Raw genomic sequence first — 22,471 nt, 5'->3', positions numbered from 1 at the left:
GAGGTTGAGTGGCTGGGCAAGGTCACAGGGTAAGTGGATAATGGCTACAAAGCTAAGGCAGCAGAAAGTATTTTGGAAAATTTGGAAAAAGCATCACTGGTAGAAAATTGAAAGAGATAAAGGTAGAGAGGTCTCTTCTTCAATATAACTCAACTCAACTCTCAGAGAAAAGAATGTGTGGAAAGAAGAAAAAGTTGCCAGAATATCCATGTTGATATGGATTAATCTAGTTTCTATACTAATCATCATGCACTTCATAAATAAGATCTCCAATTTGAGTGTCAGAAATACGAATGTAGAAAGAAGCAGACAGATTGAATCCTGGGGTGGGAGAATATGACTTTTACTTACTCTCAGATCTTGTTATTGAAGATGGTAGTTTTCAGTAGTATAGATATTCTTTAACCTGAAAAATTTCAGCCACCATCATGGATAAGACCTTATGAGCTGTCTCAAAAGTTATCACAGCATATGAACAGCTCTTAATCTAATGACAGTACTCATTTACCATTAGCATTCATGTGAGTGAATTATATCTCTTGAAACAAGAAAATCTCATAGCTTTTTATTTCGGTTTGGTGATAAAAAATGTTTTTCCTCTCCTGGATTTCAATTCTGTCTTCCTAACACTGGAGAAGACAATATTTCTTTTTGGATTTCTCAATATGCTGTTTCATGAAGAACTATAAAATTAAAAACAAATGATGAAAAATGTTTAAGTGTAAAAGACCACAGAAGATATTTTCTCATTCAATTAACATCCAAATGACGCAATCACATGGAGCTTTCTGTGTAATTTTCATGTCGAAGAGTTTATTCAAACTGATTAGAGAGAATTTTATATAAAATTTGGAGGGTTTTCATAACAAAGCATTTACTCTGGATAACATATTAAGAACATTCTTTTCTTCATCAGCAGTACTGGTCTCTCAAATGTTTCTTTAACTCAAAGATTTCTGACAAATAGGAAAATCAAACTTTTTTAAAACCCCACAAGTGAGCAATAATCTCCATATTGCAGCATTGTCTTTGCAATTCTTTTATCTAATGTGTTGTATGTGTAGAGATTCCCTCTACAGTAATAATATGTACTCATGGCTTCCTTATTGTTGTGTAGGGAATAAATTTAAAATGAATACTGTTTCTGTAAAGATGTATTTGCTCTAAGGAAACACAAATGAACAGGGTATTTTGAAATTATTTGGAAATTCAGGAACATGTGACTAGGAACAGGTCAGTAGATAAAACCTCTCTTTTTAATAGATGTCAGATGCTGACAATACATAAATACATATCAAGCCAAACCCATTATAATTTTGGACCCCAGATGGAAGTTGTTTACGAACAACTAGAGAACATCCAGTTATTTATAGTACAGAAAATCACTAACACTTGAAAACAAAAAAAGCAATTACTGTATCTCCAACCGTGTAATGACCATGTTAGACAGAAGAATCACAAATTCAGCTTCATCATTCTTGAATCAAAAGCTGGATTGTAGAGATTATGGCTGTGTTTGGAAAATTAGAGAAAAATAACACTTTCAGAATTATAACACAAAAAGACAATTAAGCTGCTACCATTATTCTCCAGAACAATAAAGTTCTATTTTGGAAAAGTTATAAAAGTCATGAGAGAAATATTAAAATAAAATTAATTAGAAGACAAAACAGTCTTCTCTGTTTCTATCTCTCCTCTTTTGATGGTGGATACCTTCGTATAGCTTCCTTTTATTTTCAATTTTCCTTTTTTTTCAGAGTCACAATTTCCATCTCTTTTTAATATTCATTTATTTTCCTTATACATTCTTTTTAGTTATCATGTGATCTTCCACTATACTTTCCCTCCCTTCCCTCCCTTCCTTCCTACTTTTTTCTTTTCTATATTTTCTCTCTGTGCCCACAGAAGTACACCATTGGAAGTGTTGAGGAGAAAGACATTTTCCTCTGCCCTTCTAAGTTCTTCTGGTTGCTCGAATAATTAAATTGACATGAGACAGATTAACAAAAGAAAGTCAAACAAAAATTTAATAACATGTATGTATGTGAGAGACCCAGGAAAACTGAGTAACTAGCCAAAATAGCAGAAACCCTGACCTTAAATACCATCTTCAGCTAAAGACAAAAGAGGAGGTTAGGGGTAGTGGTTTAGGCACTTCAAAGGGGAGAAAGACAATTCACACTGACATGGAAAAGCAAATGTTTGGTAAATTAATGTTTCCTGAGCCAAGCAGAGACAATGGACACAGCGGGCTCTGATCTCTAGGCTCTGCTGAGTTTTCTCCACCACACCAGCTCATATTCTTTACGTACATCTCTGGTAATAGCTCTATTCCTGCAACAAGCCCTTTATCTAAATTCTTTTAGGCAGTTAAGGAGGAGGTAACAAGAAAAACTTCCTGGGTCTTCTGTTTCTTAAAAATAATCAACCTAAATTAACTCTCATGCCAAAGAGACGCATTTTGGGGTGACAGATTTTGCTTCCCAATTTTTTGGAAGCAATTTCTTGTTCAAAAGAAGGAAGAACTTTCCATATCTGAACATTATCTAAAATGGACACAAACAACTTTTCTGGTAGTGACTTCCTCATTTTAAAAGATCTATAAGAAGAGGATGGAGAGCTAATTATCTGAAAAGTTATAGCGAAATCTTACATTGAATAAGAGATTGAATTAAATGACCTCTAAATTCCCTTTCAGCACTTAAATAATATGTTTCTATAATTTCTTTCCTTGGCCAAAGCAGGTCAAGGTACCTCCCATGATGCTGTAGCACTCAGCAATGCTCACAGTGGTAAATGCTCATTCATGTCTGTTTGTTCCCCTGTTTAGGAAAATGGGAAAATCTTCCTCCAAGACTACTGAACAGGTGCTTGATTTTACTCAGGTCCGCTCAGTTTTCTTTCTGCTCTGTTTCTCCATCTGATCACCCTTTTTTTTTCTCTCCCTTTTGCTTTACTCTTCTTCTTGCCACATGCTCATCTCCTCCGCTTCCCTTCGTCTTCTCCTTGCTCTGTTCTCCTTTACATCTTTTTTCCTTTATTCTTTGTCCCATTCTTTTCCTGTTTGCATTCTTATTCTCACCCAGAAAAGGCCTATTTTAGGCCTTGGCATTCAGTCCCAAGGCTCAAAAGCAATTAGTCATGAGAGAAGGTAAGGAGATACTCTCTGACCTCTTTCAGAAATGAAAATGACTTCTGGAGCTTCCCTCCCTCCCTCCTCCCTGTCCCTTTCCTCCTTTAAATATTGATGGTATCACACTAGCAGCCTGCTAATGTAACTGTGGTTGGCACTCTGCAGAGGCAAAGGGAACTGCAGGTACAGTCGCAGGTAAGAGACTTTAGCCATCTTTTTCTTCTATCTATTACTTGCTCTTCTAGCCCTGTGCTTCCAGCTTGCCAAAGACAGAAAAGCCCATGTGCCTGTCAGTAGATTTGCTGCCCAGGGAGAAGCTCCACTTCTCCCGTGAGCTATAAATTTTTCTGATGCTTATCAGCAGATGCACAGCCTACCGTGGCAGCAGGAGGACAGGCCGGGCCCTGTTTATCAGGAGGTGCAGCCAAGATTCTAGGTACTGATGTCATGATGCTTCTGAGCTGGAGAAAGAAAATGCATTTGGTGTGGGGTCCCCTGCTTCCAAGTGCTGCTTATTCACACCACATCCCAGGGAACTAAATCTGTGGCTGCCCTCCTCCCGGGTTTGATGGTGCCCAGAATAAGGGCAGTGTACTTTCTGGATTTCAGTGCAGCACCATCAGGTCCTGGAGAATTACGAAACAGCTGAGTGCTTAAATGTGTACCACTTAATTACGTGCCACATGTAATTTCAGAGCAGTTCTATTTATAGTAGAACTTTATTTTTAAAAAGCTTATATTTCAGAGTGCGAGGCGCTGCAAATCATTTTAGGCCCAGTAATGAGGCTGAAAATGTGACTCAGAGGAGCTGTAAAATTGGCCAGCCCTCCAAATGGGTCACATTCGGATCAAGACGGCAGGGAGGACATTAATGGCGTGAAAACAAGCTCGGGATTTGAAAATTGGAGACTCTTGCTGGTCTGTGAATGTGTGCGTGTCTGCGTGCGTGTTGTGGTGGGGGTGTGTGTGTCTCTGTGTGCGTGTGTGTGTATGTCTCTGTGTGCGTGTGTGTGTGTGTGCGTTGTGGGGAAAGGTGGTTATTTATTAGCAGTAAAGATAGGGAAGAAGTCAACAGAAATTCAGGACATCTAACAGAAACTCAGAGTTTATATAAATACCAAACAAGGTCAGATTGAGTCAAATGCATATTCGGGGCGCAGTTCCACAGGGCAACGACAGAAGTGAGACACAGGTGTGAGGGCAGGGCAGGAGCAGCAAAGCTCAGAGCTGAAGTGCGGGAGGGGGCATGTCGGGGCTGTCAGTCACGCATCAGCAGCCAGGGCCGAGGGGAGACCCTGAGCCTTCTCCTCCACTGAGGCCAAAGTGTGTGTGTGCGTGCGCGTGTGTGCGCGTGCGTGTGCGCACGTGTGTGTGTGCATGCGGAGGGGCGGCAGCTGGTTTATTAGAAGGCCCTTAGTCTCTTGTAAGCACAGTGACGTAGCTTCCCTACTTTGGTGTGGCAGGGAGTGTGACTAAAGCACGATCCTTTTTTTTTTTTCTTCACTGAGTGAAGACAAGAATGATTAGAGGCTTGTAAATAATTTTGGGGGGACCTAGAAGGGTACCAAAAAGTACATGGGCCTGGTCTAAAAGTGACTGCTGGGGAGTGAAGTACGGCTGTGCCTCTTTTCCCCTACTCTGTCCCCACCTGCCCCGCCCCTGCCATAGAGACTGATCTCAGTCGCCAACAATTCAGCGAGAAACGCAGAGATTGTGCACAGCCTTCGCTGTGATTCAATGGGCAGGCTGTGGGGCAAGTGGTGAACAAAGGTCATCCGTAAAAACAGTCCCAGCAGCATGATACTCAGTGGATTGAATGTTTCTAGTTTTCTGGGACTGATCGTTGCACTGAGGAAATATGGCTGCACTATTTCTCACCTTGACTTAGCTGTTCTCCCTTATACTTACATCCTGCTTGCTTGCGCTTCTGCATTCAGCCTAAATCCTTACACCTACTTTCAGGCACAAGCACATCTTGTAACCAAGGTTGAACTAGAACTTCGGCATCCCACTCATGTCCCCACTCCTTTGGCCTCTATTCTTCACCCAGTGCCCTCACCCTCATGTCTGACAAAGAAAATAAATACATGCTCATAGCAGGGGAAAGAAATCTTTTGCCACCAAACAATAGCCAAGAGATTAAATAAATATATTTTCAAGATTTAGCACAACATACTACGAAAATAACAATGAAAAGATTGAATTTAATCCAAGGGTCCACAGCAAAATATCACCTTTTGAATAAAAAAAAGCCAATACAAGTTTCAAGGCCTAGGGTAGTACTTTGAAAAGATTGAATTAAATCTTGTGGATTGTTATTAACTAGTTAGTTCTTACTATTTGCTTTTTTGAAAAAATACTGATGAGAGTATTAATCTGAATATTAGTTTATAAATTATTGTCATAAATATCGCTATTAACAATACATGATATTATGGTAATAATAAGAATTACTAGTAATAATAATAGCAGCATTTTATTTATTTAGGGATTATAAATTCTGTGAGGGCAGGGCCTGTGTTTAATAGGTAGGTGTTTAATAAGTATTTATGGAATACAAATGATTTTCACATATATGCTTTCTTGGTCCTCTTTAACAATTCAAGGATTCTGGCTCATACATGCTTAAATCTTTCACATGCTTGGTACTTCAACTGGTAAATAGTAGAAATTTAGCAAATATTTGTTGGCTGAGGGATTGGTAGGGCAGGTGTTAACATCTGCTTTGCGAATTCAGAACACACGTCTATGGCCTGACCATCAACTGACTCACCACAACCTTCTAGGAAGCAAATATCACCACTCCTAGAGTGGACAGATATAAGATTATATATTTTACATTAAACAAATGTAAACTATGATCCCAGACCGATCTTGGACCTTGCTATTGATAAGCCTGTATCTGCAGATCGCTGGAAAGGCAGAGTTTTCTTGTTCTATTCGTATATGTATGGAGCATTGAGATTGGAGAAGCAATAGTTGCTGACCAAGAGGAATTCTGCCTAAGAATTAACATCTAACAAATTTGACATTCACACTTGGAATGGTTAATCAATCTTGCCATGGGTTACTGAGACACTGCTTAAATTTTCTGATAATGTTTGCTTAAGTAAAGAGTTCCAAATACATTTGAAGTTAGCTAAACTATTGTTGATAAACACTTATGTGATCCTTCAAAGAATTCCCAGAGGATATAATAGTCCACCTGTAGGAGCAGTAACAGGGACAAATACTTGGGAACTTGCTGTGTGAGCAAACTTTTAAGCCTTTTCTCAACAGCAAACTCGAGAAAATACGGAGCATACTACCTACCTCAGATGTAATTGTGAAGGACAATAAAAGCACTTCACAAACTAGAAAGCGCTATATAGATGTAAGTTGATATTATTATTATTATCTATAAAATAGAGGTCACAATTGCTCATCTATCTTAAAAAGTTGGTTTGAGAATTAAATGAGTTGGTGTGGGAAAATATTTGAGGAAGACAAGATGCTTTTCAACTGCATAATGAAACTATTATTAAAATGTCCTATTCAAGGACATCAATATCTTTTTCTTATGACTAAAAATGAGGGTTGTTCTTTCTAGAGAGATTCATGGCATGGACACCAATAAAATAATTATCACCATTACATGCTCTTTGATTGAGTGCTACATGCTGATTCTTCAATATCAATTCTCTGTGAAGCAATGGACACGATACAGAAAATGCCATCAGAGTCATAAAACCCACATGCCAAATAAGTTACCTGTTTGCTCAGCATCACTGATGCTTTTTAAAGAGTTGCTAACTGAAAAAGCTGTCTCCTTAGGACATAAATCATTGTAATTGGAACTTTGGAAATTGTATGGTAGCTAGGATGATGAATAAAGCACAGTTGGAGAGTTTCAAGTAGGGCAGTTTGTGTTTTCTTTAAAGCCTTTCTTATGAGAAATTGGGAAGTCAGACAATATCTATAACAAACATATGTCATACGAAATCCAACTGCACATCAGATTTTTTTTTTTAGCAGCTAGAAAGTTCTTTCATGAATAGATTTCAATTAGCCACAAACATAAACAGCAAATTTGGTTTTGATTATATGGTATTTTTCCTAAGTCAGACTAACCCTCCAATTTTGAGAAGCAAATATTTGACGCTGTTTTTGTAAGTAATGCCTCCATTATCCTCACTGGCTCTGAGCTTGCCAGCGGTTCTTTCATTCTGAGGTCTTTGGAAAGAGCAGTTGAAGAGTAAGAACCAGTTTTGTTTGCTCATTAAGGGGTTCTGCAAGGGACAGGAGGAGAAACAATGTTGTCGACTGCAGCTATAGTTCCCTTATGGTACCTTTTCTCACAGTGTCCCTTCCTTATCAGACTTGGCAGTAGGAGAGGTTGACTTTCACACTCTCTTCTGGACACAGTTTTATGGGTAACAATAAAATCTCTATTGAGAAGGATGGAAATTATGGAGATAAATGTGGCATAATAGATAATGAGGTCAAGTGTCTGAAAACACTTTTTTTTTTTTTTTTAAAGCATTCAACTCTTCTACTAGTCTCTTCTAAAAGCATCATTCAAAGGACTAAGGACACTTTGCCTCTTCAGATTTGAGGAACAGGGCCTGGGTCTTCCTTTTCAATGACTTTGGGAATCAGCACAATCTCAATTAATTGTATAGTACAAATTACTTTGCAATTGAATAAAGATTCTTTATGCATAAACTACATGGAAGCAGGCAAATTTTAGATCGACAGTATCACTGTAGTTAATATTACTACATAAGATTGATTTTCTTTTCTAGGGCTTTACTCTGTTAGGTAATACCTGTCACTTCTCCTTCCCTTACTCAGGACCCTTTCTGAGTTGCTTCCAGTGATAACTCCTGGTTCAAGTAATAGGTAAATCTCATAACTTATCCCCGATACCTCTAAATTGGCTATTTTGATTTTGAATCCTTAGTCTAGAATGTCCTGAAAATTTTACATTTCTGCAACCATTTCGCTGGGTTCAGCAAGATAAACTTTATCAATTCTTTCTTTTCCTAAGATTCAGTACTTTCCCTGGATTCTTTATTTCCCAGTCCCTTCTTTATCACTTTTCTCCACTGTGCCTCTTCAGGTTCTCTGTTCCACCTCAAGCTACCCACCTAACCTGCTTCATCTAATCCAGAGGTTTCCTCTTTGACCGACTGACAATTGCAAAGTGATTCCATTAATATGTAGATGACTCTGGACAGAGCTGAACAGGCTAAACATGTGTTTGAATATATGGATTAATCAACCTATAGGGTACCAACGTGTACCACACAAAAGGGAGAACATTTCTTTCCCTGTATTTGTGTCTTCTTTAATTCCTTTCAGCAATGTTTTGTAGTTTTTATTGTACAAGTCTTTCTCCCCCGTGATTACATTTATTCCTATATGTTTTATTCTTTTTGATGTTATTGCAAATGGATTGTTTTCTTAATTTCCTTTTAGGATAGTTTGTTGTTAGTGTATATAAGTGCAACTGATTTTTGTATGTTGATTTTGTATCCTGCAATTTTGCTAAGTTCATGTATTAGTTCTAATGATTCTGTTGGTGGAATCTTTAAGGTTTTCTACACATAAGATTATGTTATTTAAAAACAGAGATCATTTTAATTCTTCTTTTTCTTATCCAGTTGCTCTAGCTAAGACTTCCAATATTATGCGGAACCGAAGTGGTTGGAGTCAGCATCCGTGACTTGTTCCTCATCTGAGAGGAAAAGCTTTCAGGCTTTCACTGTGGAGTATGATACTACCCGTAGGCTTTTCGTAAATTACTCTTATCATGTTGAGGTAATTTCCTCTATTCCAAGTTTGTTGAGTGTTTTTATCAAAAAATAGTGTTGAATTTTATCAAATGCTTTTTCTGCATTCATTGAAATGATCTTGTGATTTTTACCCTTCATTCTGTTAATGTGGTGAAACACATGCATTGATTTGCATATGTGAAGACATCCTTGCCTCCCAGTGATAAATTTCATTTGACAGGGTGTATGATCCTTTTAATGTGCTGTTGAATTTAGCTTGCTAGTATTTTATTTAGGATTTTCACATATGTGTTCATGAGGGCTATTGGCCTATAGTTTTCTTTTCTTTTTATTTATTTATTTATTTTATTTATGGCTGTGTTGGGTCTTCGTTTCTGTGCGAGGGCTTTCTCTAGTTGTGGCAAGCGGGGGCCACTCTTCATCTCGGTGCGCGGGCCTCTCACTACCGCGGCCTCTCTTGTTGCAGAGCACAGGCTCCAGACGCGCAGGCTCAGTAATTGTGGCTCACGGGCCCAGTTGCTCCGCGGCATGTGAGATCTTCCCAGACCAGGGCTTGAACCCGTGTCCCCTGCATTGGCAGGCAGATTCTCAACCACTGCGCCACCAGGGAAGCCCTAGTTTTCTTTTCTTGTAGTGTCTTTGTCTGGCTTTGGGTAATACTGTCCCCATAAAATGAGGTTGGAAGTGCTCCCTCCTTTTCAATTTTTTGGGAAGGGTTTGAGGATTATTAAAATGTCCTCACTACCAAAACAATCTACATTTTAAATGCAATTTCTGTAAAAATTCTAACAGCATTCTTTTCAGAAATAGACAAAAGAATTGTAAAATTTATATGAAACCACAAAGGGCCCTGAATAGCTAAGCAATCTTGAAAAAAAGAACAAAGCTGGAGGTCTCATGCTTCCTAACTTCAAAACATATTACAAAGCTAGAGTAATAAAAGCAGTATGATATTGGCATAAAGACAGACATAGACAAATGAAATAGAATAAAGATCCCAGGAAATAAACCCATGCGTATACAGTAAATGATCTTTGATAAACGGGGACAGAATAGTCTTTTCAACAAATGGTGTTGGGAATATCCACATGTAAAAGAGTGAAATTGGACCCTTATCTTACACCATACACAAAAATAAATTCAAAATGGATTAAAGACTTAAGGGAAAGACCTGAAACTATAAAATTAGAAGAAAACATAGGGGGAAACCTTGATGACATTGGTCTTGGCAATAATTTCTTGGCTATGACACCGAAAGCACAAGCCACAAAAGCAAAAATAGGCAAGTGAGACTACAGCAAACTAAAATGCTTCTGCGTAAAGGGAAGGAAACAATCAACAGAGTGAACAGGAAACCTGTAGAATGGGAGAATATATTTGCAAACCATATATAAGATAAGGGGTTAATATAAAAAAATGTATATAAGGAACTCATATAATTCAGTAGCAAAAATACCCAAATAACTTAATTTAAAAGTGATCAAAAACCTTGAATAAACATTTCTCAAAGAAGACATACAAGTTGCCAGCAGGTATATGAAAAGGTGATCAACATTACCAGTCATCAGGGAAATGCAAATCAAGACCACAATCAGATATTAACTCACACCTGTTAGGATGGCCATTATCAAAATCACAGAAAATAAGTGCTGAAAAGGATGTAGAGAAATTGAAACCCTTTTGCACAGTTGTTAGGAATGTAAAATGTGCAGCCCCTATGGAAAACAGTATGGAATTTCCTCAACAAATTATAAAAAGAACTACTGTATGATCCAGCAATCCTACTTGAACACAGGATCTCAGAGAGAGGTTTGCACTGCCATGTCACTGCAGCATTATTTGCAAAGCCAAGAGGTGGAAAAAACCTATAGGTCCATTTATGGATAAATGGATAAAGAAAATGTGGTATATACATACAGTGTAATATTATTCATCCTTAACAAAGTAGAAAATCTGTCATATGCTACAACATGGATGAAACTTGAGGACATTATGCTAAGTGAAATTAACCAGCAACAGAAAGACAAATACTGCATGATTACACTTATATGAGGTATCTATAGTAGTCATATTTATAGAAGCAGAGAGTAGAATAGTGGTGGCCAGAGGCTGGGGGCAGGGGGGAATGGGAAGTTATTGTTCATTGGGTGTAGAGTTTATGTCACATAGAACAAAAAAGTTCTAGAGATCTGCTGTACAACAATACTCATGTAGTTAACAATATTGAACTATACGTTTAAAAAATTGTTGTGAGTAGATGTCATATTATGTGTTTGTTTGTTTTTTTACTACAATTAAAAACAATAAGGAGAAGGGAGAAATTTTTTCTCCACGTTTGACCAGAGGAATAGGTCTGAAACTGGTTGGGGTGGTGGTGGTTGTCGCTATACTTGTTGTTCTGTTTAAAAATCTGGGGTATTGGGCTTCCCTGGTGGCACAATGGTTAAGAATCCGCCTGCCAATGCAGGGGACACGGGTTCGAGCCCTTGTCTGGGAACATCCCACATGCCGCGGAGCAACAAAGCCTGTGCGCCACAAGCACTGAGTCTGCACTCTAGAGGCCACGAGCCATGACTACTGAAGCCCACGCAACTAGAGCCCGTGCTCCACAACAGGAGAGGCCACCACGATGAGAAGCCCGTGCACCGCAATGAAGAGTAGCCCCCGCTGGCCGCAACTAGAGAAAGCCCACGCGCAGCAATGAAGACCCAACACAGCCAAAAATTAATTAATTAATTAATTAATTTTAAAAAATTCTGGGGTATTAGGATTTACCAAGTATAAAAACTCTATTTTGAAAAAAATTTTAACATAAGCAAAGTTTTACTTCAATTTTTTTCGGCTCATAAATGACTCTGCAATATCTAACATGTAAGAGGCAAACATGGTTACTGTCTAAAGGCAGCACAGAGGCCACTGAATATTTGTACAATTTTAGGAAAAGAGGAACAGCTCAAAATCTCCTTCACACTGAGGCAGGGAAAATGGGATGGGATCAGGATAGATGAGTAAATAAACATCTTAGCTCTGTCATCCGGGCTGAGGGTTCCCCGCTGAAACTCCAGCTACCTAGGTGATCGATTGGACCCTACCTGTGTTAGGGAAATATAATCAACAAGAAAAAAGGTCTTCTTCCAATCCAAAAATCCTCTTCACAAAGATAGTTGAGAAACAAACCACTTTTATTATTAAATAAGCATTAAACTAGAATGTAATGTGCATCACAGGCAATTTGCTAAGAGAGTGCAAGGAAAGAAATCTTCCCCTTTTTTTACACAAGCACATACAACCCATCACATACATGCTTTCTTTTATTTTTTAATTTAATTTAATTTAATTTTTAAACAGCATGTTCTTATTAGTTATCTATTTTATACATATTAGTGCGTATATGTCAATCTCAATCTCCCAATTCATCCCACCACCAACACCGCCGCCTCCCTGCTTTCCGCCTTGGTGTCCATACATTTGTTCTCTACATCTGTGTCTCTATTTCTGCCTTGCAAATCGGTTCATCTGTAGAGTTTTTTAGATTCCACATATATGCATTAATATACAATATTTGTTTTTCTTTTTCTGACTTACTTCACTCTGTATGGCAGTCTCTAGGTCCATCCACATCTCTATAAATGGCACAATTTCGTTCCTTTTATGGCTGAGTGATATTCCATTGTATATATGTACCACATCTTCTTTAGCCATGTGTCTATCGATGGGCATTTAGGTTGCTTCCATGACCTGGCTATTGTAAATAGTCCTGCAATGAACATTGGGGTGCATGTGTCTTTTTGAATTATGGTTTTCTCTGGATATATGTGCAGTAGTGGGATTGCTGGGTCATATGGTAATTGTATTTCTAGTTTTTTAAGGAACCTCCATACTGTTCTCCATAGTGGCTGTATCAATTTACATTCCCACCAAAAGTGCAAGAGGGTTCCTTTTTCTCCACAACCTCTCCAGCATTTGTTGTTTGTAGATTTTCTGATGATGCCCATTCTAACTGGTGTGAGGTGATACCTCATTGAAGTTTTGATTTGCATTTCTCTAATAATTAACGATGTTGAGCAGCTTCTCATCTGCCTCTTGGCCATCTGTATGTCTTCTTTGGAGAAATGTCTATTTAGGTCTTCTGCCCATTTTTTGATTGGGTTGTTTGTCTTTTAATATTGAGCTGCATGAGATGTTTATGTATTTTGGAGATTAATCCTTTGTCCATTGATTGCTTTGCAAATATTTTCTCCCATTCTGAGGGTTGTCTTTTCATCTTGTTTATGGTTGCCTTTGCTGTGCAAATGCTTTTGAGTTTCATTAGGTCCCATTTGTTTATTTTTTATTTTATTTCTATTTCTCAAGATCAAAAAAGATCTTGCTGTGACTTATGTCAAAGGGTGTTCTTCCTATGTTTTCCTCTAAGAGTTTTATAGTGTCCTGTCTCACATTTAGGTCTTTAATCCATTTTGAGTTTATTTTTGTGTATCATGTTAGGAAGTGTTCTAATTTCATTCTTTTACATGTAGCTGTTTCATTCTTTTATATGTCAGCACCGCTTATGAAGAGAGTCTTTTCTCCATTGTATATCCTTGCCTCCTTTGTCATACATTAGTTGACCATAGGTGTGTGGGTTTATCTCTGGGCTTTCTACACTGTTCCAGTGATCTATATTTCTGTTTTTGTGCCAGTACCATGTTGTCTTGATTACTGTAGCTTTGTAGTATAGTCTGAAATCAGGGAGTCTGATTCCTTCAGCTCCATTTTTTTCCCTCAAGTTTGCTTTGGCTATTCATGGTCCTTTATGTCTCCATACAAATTTTAAGAATTTTTGTTCTAGTTCTGAAAAAAAATGCCATTGGTAATTTGATAGGGATTGCACTGAATCTGTAGATTGCTTTGGGTAGTATAGTCATTTTCACAACATTGATTCTTCCAATCCAAGAACATGGTATATCTCTCCATTTGTTTGTATCATCTTTGATTTCTTTCATCAGTATCTTATAGTTTTCTGAGTACAGGTCTTTTACCTCCTTGGGTAGGTTTATACCTAGGTATTTTATTCTTTGTGATGTGATGGTAAATGGGATTGTTTCCTTAATCTCTCTTTCTGATTTTTCATTGTTAGGGTATAGGAATGTAAGAGATGTCTGTGCATTAATTTTGTATCCTGCAACTTTACCAAATTCATTGGTTAGCTCTAGTGGTCTTCTGGTAGCACCTTTCAGTTTATTTATGTATAGTATCATGTCAGCTGCAAACAGTGACAGTTTTACTTCTTCTTTTCCAATCTGTACTCCTTTTATTTCTTTTTCTTCTCTGATTGCCATGGCTAGGACTTCCAAAGCTATGTTGAATAGTAGTGGTGAGAGTGGACATCCTTGTCTTCTTCCTGATCTTAGAGGAAATGTTTTCAGATTTTCACCATTGAGAATGATGTTTGCTGTGGGTTTGTCGTATATGACCTTTATTATGCGGAGGTAGGTTCCCTCTATGCCCACTTTCTAGAGAGTTGTTACCATAAATGGGTGTTGAATTTTGTCAAAAGCTTTTTCTGCATCTATTGAGACGATCATATGGTTTTTATTCTTCAATTTGTTAATATGGTGTATCACACTGATTGATTTGCATACATTGAAGAATCCTTGCATCCCTGGGATAAATCCCACTTGATCATGGTGTACGACCGTTTTATTATGTTGTTGGATTCTGTTTGCTAGTATTTTGTTGAGGATTTTTGCATCTATATTCATCAGTGAGATTGGTCTGTAATTTTCTTTTTCTGTAGTATCTCTGTCTGGTTTTGGAATCAGGGTGATGGTGACCTTGTAGAATGAGTTTGGGAGTGTTCCTTCCTCTGTGAGATTTTGGAAGAGTTTGGGAAGGATGGGTGTTAGCTCTTCTCTAAATGTTTGATAGAAATCACCTGTGAAGCCATCCGGTCCTGGACTTTTGTTTGTTGGAAGATTTTTAATCACAGTTTCATTTTCATTACTTGTGATTGGTCTGTTCATATTTTCTATTTCTTCCTGGTTCAGTCTTGGAAGGTTATACCTTCCTAAGAATTTGTCCATTTCTTCCAGGTTGTCTTCCAGCAACTCTATTGGCATAGAGTTGCTTGTAATAGTCTCTTATGATGCTTTGTATTTCTGTGATGTCTGTTGTAACTTCTCCTTTTTCATTTCTAATTTTATTGATTTGAGTCCTCTCCCTCTGTTTTCTTGATGAGTCTGTCTAAAAGTTCATCAGTTTTGTTTATCTTCTCAAAGAACCAGCTTTAAGTTTTATTGATCTTTGCTATTGTTTTCTTTGTTTCTATTTCATTTATTTCTGCTCTGATATTTATGATTTCTTTCCTTCTACTAACCTTGGGTTTTGTTTGTTCCTCTTTCTCGAGTTCCTTTAGGTGTAAGGTTAGATTGTTTACTTGAGATTTTTCTTTTTTCTTGAGGTAGGATTGCATTGCTATAAACTTCCCTTTTAGGACTGCTTTTGCTGCATCCCATAGGTTTTGGATCATCATGTTTTCATTGTCATTTGTCTCTAGGTATTTTTTTATTTCCTCTCTGATTTCTTCAGTAATCTCTTGGTTATTTAGTAATGTATTGTTTAGCCTCCATGTGGTTGTGTTTTTTACGTTTTTTTCCCTGTAATTGATTTCTAATCTCATTGTGTTGTGGTCAGAAAAGATGCTTGATATGATTTCAATTTTCTTAAATTTATCAAGGCTTGATTTGTGCCCCAAGATGTGATCTATCCTGGAGAATATTCCGTGTGCACTTGAGAAGAAAAGGTAATCTGCTGTTTTTGGATGGAATGTCCTATAAATATCAATTAAATCTAGCTGGTCTATTGTGTCATTTAAAGCTTGTGTTTCCTTATTAATTTTCTCTCTGGATGATCTGTCCATTGCTGTAAGTGAGGTGTTAAATGTTCCCCACTATTACTGTGTTACTGTCAATTTCCTCTTTTATAGCTGTTAGCATTTGCCTTATGTATTGGGGTGCTCCTATGTTGGGTGCATAAATATTTATAATTGTTATATCTTCTTCTCAGATGATCCCTTGATCATTATGTAGTGTCCTTCCTTGTCTCTTGTCACATTCTTTATTTTAAAGTCTATTTTATCTAATATGAGTATTGCTACTCCAGCTTCCTTTTGATTTCCATTTGCATGGAATATCTTTTTCCATCCCCTCACTTTCAGTCTGTATGTGTCCCTAGGTCTGAAGTGAGTCTGTTGTAGACAGCATATATATAGGTCTTGTGTCTGTATCCATTCAGCAAGCCTGTGTCTTTTGGTTGGAGCATTTAATCCATTCACATTTAAGGTAATTGTCGATATGTATGTTCCTATTACCATTTTCTTAATTGTTTTGGGTTTGTTTTTGTAGGTCCTTTTCTTCTCCTGTGTTTTCCGCTTAGAGAAGTTCCTTTAGCATTTGTTGTAGCGCTGGTTTGGTGGTGCTGAATTCTCCTAGCTTTTGCTTGTCTGTAAAGCTTTTGATTTCTCCATCGAATCTGAATGAGATCCTTGCCGGGTGTAGTAATCTTGGTTGTAGGTGCTTCCCTTTCATCACTTTAAGTATATCATGCCACTCCCTTCTGGCTTGTAGAATTTCTGCTGAGAAATCAGCTGTTAACCTTATGGGAGTTCCCTTGTATGTTATTTGTCATTTTTCCCTTGTTGCTTTCAGTAATTTTTCTTTGTCTTTAATTTTTATTAATTTAATTACTATGTGTCTCAGCGTGTTTCTCCTTGGGTTAATCCTGACTGGGACTCTCTGCACTTCCTGGACTTGGGTGGCTATTTCCTTTCCCATGTTAGGGAAGTTTTCATCTATAATCTCTTCAAATATTTTCTCGTGTCCTTTCTCTCTCTCTTCTCCTTCTGGGACCCTTATAAGGAGAATGTTGGTGAACTTAATGTTGTCCAGAGGTCACATACATGTTTTCAAGATAAATAATAACTAGTCCTCAAGTAAGAGGACTTGATAGCACAGTTTGTCATATATAGTTCATCCTAAATTGTCCTGGTAGTTGGGGTGTTGTTGGCTAATTGCCTTATCCAGAGGACCAAAAAGTCTCATGTTTTTATGACTGTAGTTAGTTTTGCTACTTCGAGCAAGGGACCCCCTGAAGTTAGGCCCCCACTCTTCCACGGAAACTGGGAAACAGCGGTGCTATCTCCTTTGGTGTTAACATTTCAAAGACAGGGCTCCTAGGCCCTTGAGAAAGATGATTCTGGGTCATAAAGCTGGCAAGAATCTTATCTAGTTTTCAAAAGGATTTTTATACGTTTCAAAGGGATGCAAAAGTACCCCCAATGATAAATTTTTTAAGGTAAGTGCTCTAAGAAAAATGAGGGGATGGAAATCTCTTCCCCATTTTCAACAGGGAGAATTAAACCTCTCATTTTTAATTTGTATTTGTTCTTACAGTGGAGCTGACAGCTTGGAACTTTCAAGGCAACCCCTGTGTGTTGGGGGGGGAGTGTCGGGGGGGCACAATGAGCCTCAGTTTTCATGAGGCCCAGGTGCCTGGTGGGGATGGGGGCTAGGCGGCACCATATTCCCACTCCAGCCACAGGAAGAGCCATGCCGGGTCCTGGGGTGGGGTGAGGGGGCGGGTCCTGGTCCTTCACAACCCACACCTCTCCAAGAGGGCTTGTTTGAATCTTATATAGTGTCAGGTGCTGAGGCTTGGCTATGCTCAAAGAGGTTTTTAGTTAAATAATAATATTTAATGGTGTGTGCTTCTGTGTGTGAGATTTTTATGGGGATAAGCCTAGTAGGCCTTTGGGAAGGGTCCTTTCTATCAACTTTAGCTTCTGATGCATGTGCATTGCTAGTTAATGCTTTTATTTCCAAAGGACTAGGTTTGAATTCTGTCTGAGGCTATCTTTATCAGAAATTTGCTTTTTTTTTTTTTTTCAAAAAAAGTGATATTCCTTCTAACTGGTTCTGTTTAAACTCAATTTATCAAGCAGCTGAGTCTTAGCCAGCAGGTTTTGAAATCACCACTTATTAGACCAGATTCTATTATTTTTTTCAGTCGGTCTGTGAGAATAAACCTAGGTGCCATTTGAAATGAAGGCATATAACAGCCTTGCTCCAGAGATAATTTTCTCTGTTACACAACACTGGACCTCCAGATCGGTTGCTCAGTTAAAAGCATTTAACCCAGACCAAGTGATAATAGCAGGTGTGTGTATCATAAGAGAAGATCAAGTTACATCACCCCCGTCTCAAATTCTGCTTTACTTTGTTTGGCTATTGCCACCATTGGTTCTTGATTTTCCACAGATCAAATGAAGGTGAACGACAGCTGTGTTGGAATTACAATGTAAATTGCAACGTGCAAAGCCTACTTGAACAGGAAAAGCTGATGTGAAGCGGACAGTCATGATGAAGGCCTCCACTCTGACCTGGTTTGAACTTTTTAGTATGCAATAAACATATGTTAGTGTAAAAATGGTTAGGGTCTTTACTTTGTGCTATCACGTATCGAGTTCATTTAGCAAAAGCTTCAAGCAGTGAGCAAGTACTTAGTTACCAACAGTCTTAAAAGACAATATTACATTTCCAAATTACTTTAAGTTGGACCTCAGGAAATGTAATTATATTCTTTACATTATTTCCTGACTGTGAATCCATTGCATTCTTATTCATTTTTTATAAAGTCCATCATATATTTATTTGCATTTGCTCCTATTTCAGATATTAATTCTCTCTCCTCAGTACCAGCTGTGCCTTTCAATCAAGTTACCTTTGACTTCTTACATCATTGAAGAGAAGTTTTAGCAATTCATAGCCTTTATACACATGCTTAGTTTTCTTCTGCATTTGATTGCCCTACCTAATAGAGAGTAATAGGTAATGGTCAAGCAATGAAGCAATAATGTGGTGATTCTAAAGAAAGAAATAAAATGTGAAATATGCCGGATATTATAGGTCCCTCTCTACATTTTGTATCCCCAGATAGATTTTAAATTTCCTAAGAAAGCATCCTTGTTTCCCACATCCCTGTGTCTCTTACAGTGACTAGTAAAGGGCCTGAAGCATGGCTTTGCACAGTAGATGCTCAATATATGCCTTGTTGACTGGAAGATGAAATGCACCAGAAGCAGATGCCCATCTAACACTTCTCTATAAAGAGGACATGACTCTGAATATCAAGGAAGTTGAGATGGGCATTTTCAAGATAATTAGTTCACCAAAATGAATTCAATAAGCTTATTAGAGTCCCTGGCAATGTATTCTATTTTGGACATAATACATTTAGTAAACACACCTATTGTCTGGCTTTCTGGGAAGGACAGGCTTATTTGCATCTTACTCAGCTGCCTATCTGTTTTTGACCCTGTGTTAACATAGCACCAAAGAGTTGATCAAAATATTCTCATGTGTCTTTTGAGGATAAAAAACATTCAGTTTTTAGAAGAGAATTTGTTTTGTTTTAGATTTAAGGAAGAGTTGAATGATCACTTGGGATGTTCATAAACTGATGTCTGTACTGCATCCGTGCTGTAACAGATCAGACAGTTTCTTCCCCCACATTCCTTCACCAAAGGAAATACCCTCACTATTTACATGTGACATTTTTCTTTATCAGAGAGCAAAAATGAATCTACAAGCCCTTTTGGCCTTCATGAACTTAAAGAAATTGATTTAACTGGTTTTTAAGAGAGATTGAATGAAAAATGTTTTTTCTAATGCCCCTTTAAAATCAATCACATCAAACCATAATTTGGTTTCCAACATTGTTACCTCATTATTCTAATAAATTAAAGGATTAACTGATATTTCCAAATCTTTGCAATATATTATACGACTTTAATGGGGAGTTCATCACCGTCGGTGAAATGGTAGCTCAAAAACTGTATGTATTGGTGAATTATTTTTGTCTCTCCTCTCGGCATAGAAGAGTCAGTGGCCAGTGTGTTAGGTTAAAATAAAGTAGGCGGTTGAGAAAAGAAGAAAGGTGAAGGGCACTAGTATTTATTAGACATCTGCTTTGTGCTCAACACATTGCCTCATTTAATCTTCCTCTTTCAAGATAAGTTTTATTGGCTCTACTTTACAATGATGAAACTGGGACTCCGAAATTTTGCCCAAGGCTCCCTAGCTAGAAAAAAGTGGGGAACCCAGGATGAGAAACTGGATTTCTCTGGCTCCCAAATATTTCTACTAACCTGTGATGGCACAAACCTGATTCAACTATGGAAAAGACATAGGATAGGACAGGAAAAATTTAGCCTGAAAAAATGAATACATTGGGAGAAATTCATGTTTCACCTATACTGTACAAAGAATAGTTGCACAGAGAAAGAGGAGATAATTTCCAAGGGCAGGTTGGAGAACATTAAAATAGGAGGTGAAAAATTGTAATTAGATTTATGGAAAAAGACTTGCTTGTGAGGGCTGTAAACACTGTAGCAGATATTTGAGAGGAGGAACTGCCTTGTCGGAAGCTCTTAGAACAGAAGAGATTCTCTCCCATTAGATTACGCTAATAAATGTCAAGGCGCTTAACCCATCATGAGTCCCTGTGTGTGGCATTTGATCGTCACCCCTGCAACTCCTTCAGTTGAATTGTCAGTTGGAATAAAAGAAAAGGACTTGAAATCTCGGGCAAAAGTAGAGTCTACTATTGGTGAAAGCCCAACAGATTAGCTCAAATACACATGTGTGAATATAGATTTGGTAAGATCAAGACAGCCTTAAGCTTCCCCACAGCTTGATTCAAGTTTAGACAGGTGTCTTCCTGACTTGAGGTCCTTGACCTTTCTTTTCTGAGTTTTACTAAGTTACTTTAGAAAACTTGTAAATTCTTTCTCTGCCCCTTTGAGATGCAAAATGTTAAAAGCCTTTTGCCAGTTTGACTTCCTAAGACAGTCTTTCTCAAGGACCTGGGAGTCATACCTTTGAAATGCAATTATCAAGGGAGAGAGCACCCTTATCTCCCATTGCTTCCAGAGGGTAGGAGCCTAACTTTAGTGGGCATCTTACACCAAGTTGTAAAACTACCTCCTGTCATGAAGATTAGAGGAAGTTTACTTTTCATTTAGGTAAAGATAATTAGCAGACACAGTGGCCTACCATTCCCCTTCCAGCTCTTAAAAACTCTCCAATCCTTTGTTTTAGTAGATTGAGCTCAGACTGAGTTCTGGCCTTTCTCCTCTATTGCAGTAACCTTGAATAGAGTGTTCCTTGCCTGCTTAATTTTGTCCAGTGCAGTTTTTGCTTTGGCAGATATTATAAACATATTCTCACACATGAAGAACTTCTGAAAAACTGAAAAAAATGCAGCAATTTAAGACAGAAACCATAGTAATTTTCAGGTGACGCAGAAAACACAGTTAAAAATGCTTATTTGATTTTTTGGGTCATCTTCACTGCGAAATTATATTCTTCATTATCTGTATTTTACTTTTTATTTAGATCTTAATCAATTAAGTTGATGTGTATTTCACAAATGTCAAAGTACTATTTTGTCCTGGTTTTGTGCTAAAAAGATGTGCAATTCCATTATGCTTAATGTGAGTGGCTTTTTGGAGAAATGATAATTTGTTTGTTTTTGTGCTTTCAAGTTTCTTATATAGTAAGCTGCCTATTTGGGGGCAGAAAAATCATCCTAGCAGTTAAGCTCACTTATAATGTTAAATTATTAGTTTATCATTAATCTTTCATGTGATTTACTAATGTAGACAAGAGATTAGTTTCGAACTCAGAGTCTCCTTGTGAGTTATGCTCTTCAGTGTGTTACATTGTTTATCAGTTTTTCTGTCTTAAAACAAGGAATCATAATATAATGAAGTCTTTCTTTATATAATATTATTTAACCAAATGTCTTGAGTTAAATGGCACTTAGATCATTATTTAGTTCTTTTAACTTGGGTCTCTAGAATTCATGCATATTGATATCACTATGATATTTTGGAACATCCTTGGTTCCCCAAGTAGATGTATGGGTAGTAGTCTCATTATACTATAGTAGTATAATCTCATTGAGATGGTCTTGGGGTAATTCCTCAAGCCAAAACTGAGTCTCCCATGAATCTTTGGGACCAGAGATAAGCTTTAGCTAGTCCACATTCTCTAGCACCTATCTATCATATATCTATTTAACCAATGATGACAGCTAACAAAACTCATTCCTATAAAATAGTTTATTCTAGAACTGATTTTTATTTCAGACTCTGAGCTCCCGGACTGTCTTCTGATAAATAACTCTACTCAAATGATTGCTTGTAAGTTTAAACAAATACAATGATTTGTTGGTCAAATTTGGGATGATTAACTCAGTTCAAATCTCCGTCTCTGAACTCATCCTTCCTCTGGGTATACCCTAAAACTTTGAGGGTTTTGATAATAATAGCCAGGCGTCTCAAGGTTGGGGCGATATCCCATTTCAGCCATGTCATGAGGCCACTCCAGAAGTCCTATGAAGAGGTCCACCTGGGAGGAACTGAGGCCTCCTGCCAATAGCTATGTGAGTGAGTCATCTGGGAAGTGGATCCTCCAGCCCCAGTTAAAACTTCCGATAACTGCACCCCCAATCAACATCACGA

At 37.7% G+C, this 22,471-nt stretch overlaps 1 long non-coding RNA gene across 1 annotated transcript; it reads left to right on the top strand.

Moving 5' to 3' along the window:
• Positions 1-3,201: 3,201 nt before the first annotated feature.
• LOC103007423 (uncharacterized) lies at positions 3,202-18,335 on the top strand. The gene is made up of 3 exons (XR_449937.1): positions 3,202-3,328; positions 8,779-8,935; positions 18,204-18,335. It is a non-coding gene; the product is annotated as an uncharacterized LOC103007423 (long non-coding RNA).
• The last annotated feature ends 4,136 nt before the right edge of the window (positions 18,336-22,471 follow it).

The sequence above is a fragment of the Balaenoptera acutorostrata genome, chromosome 1 (genome assembly GCF_949987535.1).
Source record: "Balaenoptera acutorostrata chromosome 1, mBalAcu1.1, whole genome shotgun sequence".
Classification (NCBI taxonomy): domain Eukaryota; kingdom Metazoa; phylum Chordata; class Mammalia; order Artiodactyla; family Balaenopteridae; genus Balaenoptera; species Balaenoptera acutorostrata.
The sequence above is the reverse complement of the archived record's forward strand: the minus strand, read 5'-3'. Positions and strand labels throughout refer to the sequence as shown.